At 37.2% G+C, this 10000-nt stretch overlaps 1 protein-coding gene across 1 annotated transcript in view; it reads right to left on the reverse strand.

Moving 5' to 3' along the window:
* Positions 1–6963: 6963 nt before the first annotated feature.
* Positions 6964–10000, reverse strand: part of LOC113826008 (uncharacterized) — an 8030-nt gene continuing 4993 nt past the window's right edge. The window contains exon 2 of the mRNA XM_027378873.2: positions 6964–9210. The gene's annotated coding sequence lies outside the window, so the exon portion shown is untranslated. The remainder of the gene's footprint in view (positions 9211–10000) is intronic.

Raw genomic sequence — 10000 nt, forward strand, 5'->3', positions numbered from 1 at the left:
AACAAACCAAATGAACAAAGACTTTGAACAAATAAGCATCAAATGAACAAAGACTTTGAACAAATAAACATCAAATGAACACTTTGAACAAATAAACATCAAATGAACAAAGACTTTGAACAAATAAACATCAAATGAACAAAGACTTTGAACAAATAAACATCAAATGAACAAAGACTTTGAACAAATAAACATCAAATGAACAAAGACTTTGAACAAATAAACATCAAATGAACACTTTGAACAAATAAACATCAAATGAACAAAGACTTTGAACAAATAAACATCAAATGAACAAAGACTTTGAACAAATAAACATCAAATGAACAAAGACTTTGAACAAATAAACATCAAATGAACAGACTTTGAACAAATAAACATCAAATGAACAAAGACTTTGAACAAATAAACATCAAATGAACAAAGACTTTGAACAAATAAACATCAAATGAACAAAGACTTTGAACAAATAAACATCAAATGAACAAAGACTTTGAACAAATAAGCATCAAATGAACAAAGACTTTGAACAAATAAACATCAAATGAACAAAGACTTTGAACAAATAAACATCAAATGAACAAAGACTTTGAACAAATAAACATCAAATGAACAAAGACTTTGAACAAATAAACATCAAATGAACAGACTTTGAACAAATAAACATCAAATGAACAAAGACTTTGAACAAATAAACATCAAATGAACAAAGACTGAACAAACAAACCAAATGAACACAGACTTTGAACAAATAAACATCAAATTAACAAAGACTTTGAACAAATAAACATCAAATGAACAAAGACTTTGAACAAATAAACATCAAATGAACAAAGACTTTGAACAAATAAACATCAAATGAACAAAGACTGAACAAACAAACCAAATGAACACAGACTTTGAACAAATAAGCATCAAATGAACAAAGACTTTGAACAAATAAACATTAAATGAACAAAGACTTTGAACAAATAAACATCAAATGAGCAAAGACTGAACAAATAAACATCAAATTACCAAAGACTGAACAAATGAACATCCAGTGAACAAAGACTTTGAACAAATAAACATCAAATGAACAAAGACTTTGAACAAATAAACAAAGACTTTGAACAAATAAACATCAAATGAACAAAGACTGAACAAACAAACCAAATGAACAAAGACTTTGGACAAACAAACATCAAATGAACAAAGACTTTGAACAAATAAACATCAAATGAACAAAGACTGAACAAACAAACCAAATGAACACAGACTTTGAACAAATAAGCATCAAATGAACAAAGACTTTGAACAAATAAACATTAAATGAACAAAGACTTTGAACAAATAAACATCAAATGAGCAAAGACTGAACAAATAAACATCAAATTACCAAAGACTGAACAAATGAACATCCAGTGAACAAAGACTTTGAACAAATAAACATCAAATGAACAAAGACTCTGAACAAATAAACATCAAATGAACAAAGACTGAACAAACAAACCAAATGAACAAAGACTTTGGACAAATAAACATCAAATGAACAAAGACTTTGAACAAATAAACATCACAGTGGCTGAGACCTTTTTATGATAAATATTTGGCAACAGTCATGATAATTCTCTGGGTTGTGTCTCCTTCCCTTGTTTATATGGTTTTGTTTGGGTCACAACATTCCTTACCCCCAAAAATATCAACAATTTGGATTCTTTGGTAAGATGCTAAGTTTCATATTCATAGGCTACAGCTGTTTTTTATTTTTTATTTTTTATTTTTATTTCATTATTATTATTTTCTTTATTTATCTATTTATCTATCTATATATTTATTTATTCATTTATTTAGTTAGTTATTATTATTTTTATTTATTTATTTATCTATTTATTCATTTATTTAGTTAGTTATTATTATTTTATTTATTTATTTATTTATTATCATTATTTTTTTTAAGAGAGTAACATGTTTGGAACTCTTTATGGCTAGAAGTTCAGATCTGATGGATTCATGGTCAGCCTCGTGAGATCTTCATTCTACAGCTGTTCTTAATTACGCTTCTTTTTTCACTTTATTATCCGATGCGACGGATTCTAAATATTTACAGATTTACATACCAAATCCTCCGATGCTAATGAAATCTCCATCTCTTTTGCTTCCTGAAATTATCTTCTCACTTTTGCCTTATCCTTCCCTACTTCCAATTCAATTCTCTCTCTTGCTCCTTTGTCCTGTCCCGTTTCACGGGCCTATTCAATCCTTAAGGTCTACATTACCGGCAAAACCCATTCTACTTCCAACTCCCTTGCCATATTACTTCCAACAACTTCACTGGTTGTTTCCGGTCGTCTGCCTCAATCACCCTTTTCACCGCCAGTTTGTAAGAGAGAAACAAGCCATACCTTAGAGTCCATTTCAAAAGCTTGAGTTAATTCCTCTCTGATTCTTATCCTCATAGTCGTGGTAGCAAGCTTGGTTAAATCGGCTTCTCGAAGATTCTGAAAGGCTTTAGAAGGATATTGCAATCTCAGACTCTCCGTTGGACACTGTTTAATTCCCGTCTGATTCTTACCCTCATAGTCGTGGTAGCAAGCTTGGTTAAATCGGCTTCTCGAAGATTCTGAAATGTTTCAGAGGATATTCCACTCAGACTGTGTTGAATATTGTCGATAGCTAATTTGGAAGTTACAAAATACATGCCAATGTCCTTTTGTGAATTTACTGTTTTGACACAAGTGGAATGTGTCGTCACATGGTGATATATATATATATATATATATATATATATATATATATATATATATATATATATATATATATATATAAAGTGAATCCTTCATGGTATTTACCGACAATTAGGGCATAGTATTTACAGCAACCGTTTATATACTATTTTAATTTCAAAATCCCATAACCAATTGATAAAGCATCAAATCCTTTAACGACCCTGCATACTATCCTTTCATCCTCCTTATGCAGGGGGGACATAAATACCTTTTTCCCGCTCCCTTGCACATGTTACCTTCTTCGTCATAAGTAATTGGATTCCAAGTTCATATCACTTATTTTTGTTTACCTTATTGTTTTTTGAGTAGGTAATGGGTTTTAATCCTTTTCTTCCGTCGATTCTTCAGTTACTCTGCGCAGTTAGATGCTCTTCTAATGATAATGTTAATGATGATTGTAATGATAATGATAAAAACTATAATAACGATAATAATGATAATGATAAAAACTATAATAACGATAATTATGATAATGATAATAATAGTGATAATGAGAATATAATAATAATAATAACAATAATAACAGTGATAACATAGTATAATGATAATAATAGGAAAAAAATGTTAATAAAAAATAACAAAGAAATTTGTCATGAAAAGTATTAATATAATAATCACACAGTAATAAACATATTATTTCTATTCTGCACTTTTGTTGGTTATATAACACACCACAGCAGTAACCACGCTGTGAAAATTGAAACCTTACAACATTCACTCTCAAGTATGTGTTTGAAGCACACGAGGTCAGTTCCAGAATCTATTTTAAGCATTAACACGTGGGAAGTACAACAGCAAACTCGGTGCACACACACTTACATACACCTATACATATATATATATATATATATATATATATATATATATATATATATATATATATATATATATATATATATATAGGAGACAGGAAGATACATGCAGCGAACATATATAGGTTCATGTATACTTTACCTCCTTCCCTCTCCCTCACTCCCTTCCTTTCTCCCTCTTCCCCCCCCCTCTCTCTCCCTCTCTCTCTCTCTCTCTCTTTCTTTCTTTCTTTATCTCTCCCTCCCTCCCTCCCTCCTTCCTCTCTCCCCCCTCTCTCTCTCCATCTTCTCTCTCTCTCTCCCTCCTCTCTCTCACTCTCTCTCTCTCTCACTCTCTTCCAACCTCCCTCCCTCCCTCTCTCTTTCTCTCTCTCCCTCTCACTCTCTCTCTCTCTCTCTCTCTCTCTCTCTCTCTCTCTCTCCCTCCCTCTCTCTCCCTCCCTCCCTCCCTCCTCTCCCTCCCTCCCTCCCTCCCTCCTCCCCCTCTCCCCTCCGTCCTCACTCACTCTCTCTCTCTCTCTCTCTCTCTCTCTCTCTCTCTCTCTCTCTCTCTCTCTCACTCTCTCTCTCTTTCTCTCTCTCTCTCTCTCTCTCTCCCTCTCCCCCTCTCTCTCTCTTTCTTTTTTTCTCCTCCCTCCCCTCCCCCTCTCCCTTCTCCCCCCCTTCTCCCTCCCTCCCTCCTAAAAATCCCTCACTGCCATGGACCGAAAGCCCACCCTCCCCCCACCGACCTGCGGCAGGAAGGGCATTTCGGAGATAAACAGCGAGTCATCTACCTCCCAATCGCGGGATTTCCCTTGCTCTCGGGGCTCTGGCGAAATACCGGCGTCCAGCTTCGTTTTTCGGTCTTTCCTTTTTTGTATGAGGCGGTTTCGGGGGTTGTGGGAAGGTGTATTGCATAAACGAGGGTTTGGATTTGGTTGTGTGTGTGTGGGTATGTGTGGGTGTGAGAAGGGAGGGAGGGGGAGGGAAGGGAGAGAGAAAGAGAGGGAGGTAGGGGGAGAGGGAGAGAGAAAGAGTTGGGAGGGAATATATATACATATATATATATATATATATATATATATATATATATATATTATATAGATATATATTATATATAAACACACACACACATAAATGTGTGTTGTGATATGTGCAAAAAAAAACTTTGATGTAAGTGATAATAAATAACTGCAACGTTAATAACAAAATCAATAACAAAAAACAACAATACCAACAGCAAAAAGACATACCCAGTGAAGACTTTAAGAAAAAATAAATAAGATCACCTGATTGGCCTCACAGGGGAACCATCTGCTCAGTGTTATCACGAGGTAGTTATCGAGAGGACGCACGCTCTCCCATATCACGCATGGACAAACCACCCCGTTATTTTTTTATTTATTTTTATTTTTTTGTGTGTGTGGTTGTGGTTGCCGTATTTAGTTTGATTCACTTTCTTTTTTTTATTGTGTGGTTGTGGTTGCCGTATTTGGTTTTATTCACTTTCTTTTCCTCGTTTTTTTTTTTTTTTTTAGCACCGATGAATGTTTTGGTCCTTTTCTTTGTGTTAATATGATATCGAGGTTGAGAAACACTTTTTTCCCTTTTGTGTTTTTATTCCCTGTTCTTGTAGTACCGAAGGAGGTCTTTGGAAGAGGGGGGGGAGGGAGGGAGGGGTTCAGATCTCCCTAAAATCCTTTAAGTCTCCCACTCAACTTCCTGAATTTTCTTTTAGTGTTGGTTTGAAAAAAGTGTTACCATTTTAAAGTGTCGAAGTGCCATCCCGCGAAAGACGAATCTATACTCTGTTGATTTTTTGTACTCTCTCATATTCTGAGTAACATAAATATCAATATTGATTAAATGTATATCATTCGCCCTGGTTTAATACGAATGGGCATGAAAACCGAGAGAGAGAGAGAGAGAGAGCGAGAGAGAGAGAGAGAGAGAGAGAGAGAGAGAGCGAGAGAGAGAGAGAGAGAGAGAGAGAGAGAGAGAGAGAGAGAGAGAGAGAGAGGAGAGGAGAGAGACGAGAGAGGAGAGAGAGGGGAGGAGGAGAGCGAGATGAGAGAGAGTAGAGAGAGAGAGAGAGAGAGAGAGAGAGAGAGAGAGAGAGAGAGAGAGAGAGAGAGAGAGAGAGAGAGAGAGAGAGAGAGAGAGAGAGAGAGAGGAGAGAGAGAGAGAGAGCGAGAGAGAGAGAGAGAGGAGAGGAGAGAAACGAGCGAGAGAGAGAGGGGAGAAAGCGAGAGAGAGAGACGAGAAAGCGAGAGAGAGAGAGAAAAAAAGAAATAAAGAGCGAGAGAGAGCAATAGAGAGAGAGAATGAGAAAAAGAGACAGAGCAAGAGAAAGAGAGAGAGAGAGAGAAATCACCTCAAAAGACTTCCTACTTGCTTCCTCATTCAATTTCAACAACCAACAGCAAACAGATTGGACCTTGTTCGTTCACATCCCCCAGAAGGTCGCACCTGTCAATCACCAAATAAAAATTGACTGAATGACACAAGATGATCGAAAGACGATCCGTTATAACAAGTACACTCACCGAGTCATTTTAAACTGCATTAGATTATATGCTTTGTAATCTCCATTTAATATTTTTGGACTGGTGGTCATGAAAAGTTGAATATGAGAGAAAAAAAATTATGAATTGAAAGAAGTCTAGCACTAGCCAAAAGAACAAGTTAAGGTGTTGGGATGGTAATACACGAAAAAATGCAAAGATAAAAAAATAATAATTAAGGGAAAACAAGAAATGACAATCTACAGTACCGTAGATAGATAGAGAGGGAGGGATGAGAGAGCGAGAGAGAAAGAGAGGGATGGGAGAGAGAGAGAAAGAGAACGAGATATGGGAGAGAGAAAGAGAGAGAAGCAGTTAAGATGACAGCAAAGTGGGCATTATTAATTAATGAAGGGAGAGCGTGGAGAGAGAGAGAGAGAGAGATGGGAGAGAGAAAGAGAGACAGTCAAGATGGCAGCAAAGTGGGCATTATGTATTAATGAAGGGAGAGCGTGGGGAGAGAGAGAGAGAGAGAGAGAGAGAGAGAGAGAGAGAGAGAGAGAGAGAGAGAGAGAGAGAGAGAGAGATGAGATGAGAGAGAAGAGAGACAGTCAAGATGGCAGCAAAGTGGGCATTATGTATTAATGAAGGGAGAGCGTGGGGAGTGAGAGAGAGAGAGAGAGAGAGAGAGAGAGAGAGAGAGAGAGAGAGAGAGAGAGAGAGAGAGAGAGAGAGAGAGAAACAGTTAGGATGACAGCAAAGTGAACATCATTATTCTATGAAGTAATTGAGTTACCAGAAATATATACTGATCAATACAGTGTATGTGTTCATAATAAATATCACATATTTATCATTTTTACTATCCTCCAACTCCTAAGGTTAAAAAGACACCCATTTATCAAGAGAATTTATTAAACAAACTCAAAAAAGTAAATATATTTCATATCATGGCTGGGGATTCATCATCTCCATATCCTGAATTAAGTCAAAATCATTTCCACTTCTTTGATTACACATTGTTTTAAATACAATTGTAGAATCAAAATCAATTCATTTCACTGCTTAAAAAAGGCACAGACACTTCTGCACTTTCAAAGGTCACTTAGGATTTTTTTTCACTTTTTTAAAATTATATTCCTATTCCACATATTTTTTTCACATACAACATACTACATAACAAAATACATTACGATCTATTCAGTGGGATTTTCCACTTTTTTTCTTCATTTTTTTTTGGCAGAAGGAAACAAAACTTGGGAAGCAACTCCTATTAACACTAATAGGCGTTATTACAGCAGTATAAAGTCTCACAGCGTAGACGTGAATCACAGTGACCTTACTACACAGGATTTAGACACAGAGCTCGAAATGATGATCGGATGAACAATGAAGCAATTTAGATGAAAAGAAATGAATGACCATCTCAGATAACCTAAATGACCATCTCAGATAACCTACATATCAGTCAGGCGGTCTTGCACTGTCATAAAATCATCTCATAACCATGATTATTATAAATTTTGATTCTTTGAAGAAAAAAAAAATTATAGCACATGCATATCGATTAGAGAAGGTTCTTTCCACTATCTACACGAATCGAACCTTATATTCCGTATGACAACAAATTCCCCATGTTAGGAAATGCCCCAAATACAAAAACAATATATAAACAACAATTCATTACAAAAAAATAATTAATATTTTCTCGTTTTAAAACAACCTCATTCTTTGTTCCATACAACGGAACAGATTTTTTTTTTTTTTTTTTGCATCTTACCCTTAATTATCAGGGTTTCTCTCAACTGCCTTAAGTAGAAAAAAATACAAATCTGGCAATTGTTCATTTACTATCCTTACGACCAATTATCACATTCGTTAAACGAATGAACACACGACAGAAAAGGTTTTTTTTTTTTGTGAATGACAGAAAATATGGAAATGGTATGGAGTAGAAAAAGGGAACGTACAATAAAGAAAATGTGGTGATATTGATGAAAAGAAGTGAAAAACAACAAGAAAGAAATACAAATACTCTGAAGTAAAAGGTACAAGGTTTTCTATTATGCTTTCTTGAACCAGATTTGTTAAGATTACCTAAACGCTACCTTTCGTTATACATACACAACGAACACAAAGAGAATGTACATATAAAGAGTACCTGGTCTGCTACAATGCAGCCACTCCCGATTGGAAAGAAATTAAAAAAAAATAGTCAATAGACATCCTTTCGTTGCGAAAAGAAACCTAGAATTTAAAAAAAAAATCTACACCAATTACACATCACAAAGAAACGATCAGAAAAAAACCGACCGTGTTGATAAAAAAAAAGAAAAAAAAAAAGAAAAAACAATGTAAGAATTTGCAACAAACTACACTGCATCAGCGGGTTTGATTACTCACTCACTCTCACTCGTCCCTTCACACGACGTCAAAATCCAACCCCCTTTTTTTTTTTAATCGTGTTTAGCACCGGGTCTAAGTACTTCAAGATCACCAACAAGTTTTACAAAAGAGGCAAACGGGGGAGGGAGGGAGGGAGGGGGAGGGGGGTCAACCAGCCACTCAGCGCAGACAGTTGCAAGGAATTTGGCGCGGTTCTTGCAGCGACATTCTTGCAAGTGTCGGAAGATACCTCTCCCTCTCCCTCTCCCTCTCCCTCCCTCTCGCAGGCAAGGCAAGGCAAGGCAGATTACCTCACGTGATTCTTTTTCTCCACTTTACTTTTCCTCTATCTAAACCATCTCAAGAAATGTAAGTATTCCGAAAAAAAAGAACAATTTAGATTTTTTTTTCAAGTGGTCTTGATTGCAATTAGGTCTTGAATTTCTGTTCAGTTCGTTCCTGCAGACGAGCGCACGACAGTGTTGCCAACTCAAGGGCCAGACGCGGTAGGCAGATTCCACCTACGGCAAGTCTAGCCTCTTCCCGTTTTCTTTCTCTCTCTTTCTGCTTCACACTTTGCACTTCTCCTTTTTTCTAAACATCTGCGCCCTCTCTTCCTCTCTATCCGTCCCTTCTTACATGAATAACACGAACAAGACTCTTTTCCTCGCTCATCTGCTACCATCCAAACACGTACAGCTCGCTTGGGGCCAAACAACACCCAAGTGACGTCACGAACAAGCAGCCACGCCCCGTTTTCTGTGGAGAAAGAAAAAAAAATCTTATAATTTATACTCGCCGTTGCATATCATAAACCTCTAAAAAAATCAAACTCAATACTAACAATGATGATGATAACAATGAACAATTTACAAAATACATTTGTACCACAAGCCTAACATTACTACAAAAAATACATGCATTAGCTCATCATCTATTGCGCCGCAGAACTTATAATTTTGTCAACTAAATCGATCTTCTCCATAAAGATAGTGAGGGGGGAGAGGGGGAGGAGGGGGAGAGGGGGAGGAGGGGGAGTGGAGGAGTGGAGGGAGGGAAGGAGAGAGGGAGGGAGGGAAGGAGGGAGGGAGGAGGGAGGGAGGGAGGGAAGGAAGGAAGGAAGGAAGGAAGGAGGAGGGAGGGAGTAGTGGAGGGAGGGAGTGGAGGAGTGGAGGGAGGGAGTGGAGGGAGTGAGGGAGATGGAAAAGGTAGTCAGAATAAGAGATTAAGGAGAGAGTAAAAAGTGAGGCAAAAGAGTAATGAAAGAGACACAAGTGAGAAAGAGAGGGAGGGAAGAGGGAGGAAGAAGGGGAGGGAGGGAAGGGAGTAGGGAAGAAGGGGAGGGAGGAAGGGAAGAAAGGAAGAAGGGGAGGAAGGGAGGGGGGAGAGGTAGGAGAAGGATGGATGGATGGAGGGAGGGAGAGAGATGGAAAAGGTAGTGACAGAATAAGAGATTTAGGAGAGAGTAAATATTAGACAAAAGAGTAATGAGACACAAATGAGAAAGAGAAAAAGAGGGAGGGAGGGATGGAGGGGGAGGTAAGAGAGG

The sequence above is a fragment of the Penaeus vannamei genome, chromosome 12 (assembly GCF_042767895.1).
Source record: "Penaeus vannamei isolate JL-2024 chromosome 12, ASM4276789v1, whole genome shotgun sequence".
Classification (NCBI taxonomy): domain Eukaryota; kingdom Metazoa; phylum Arthropoda; class Malacostraca; order Decapoda; family Penaeidae; genus Penaeus; species Penaeus vannamei.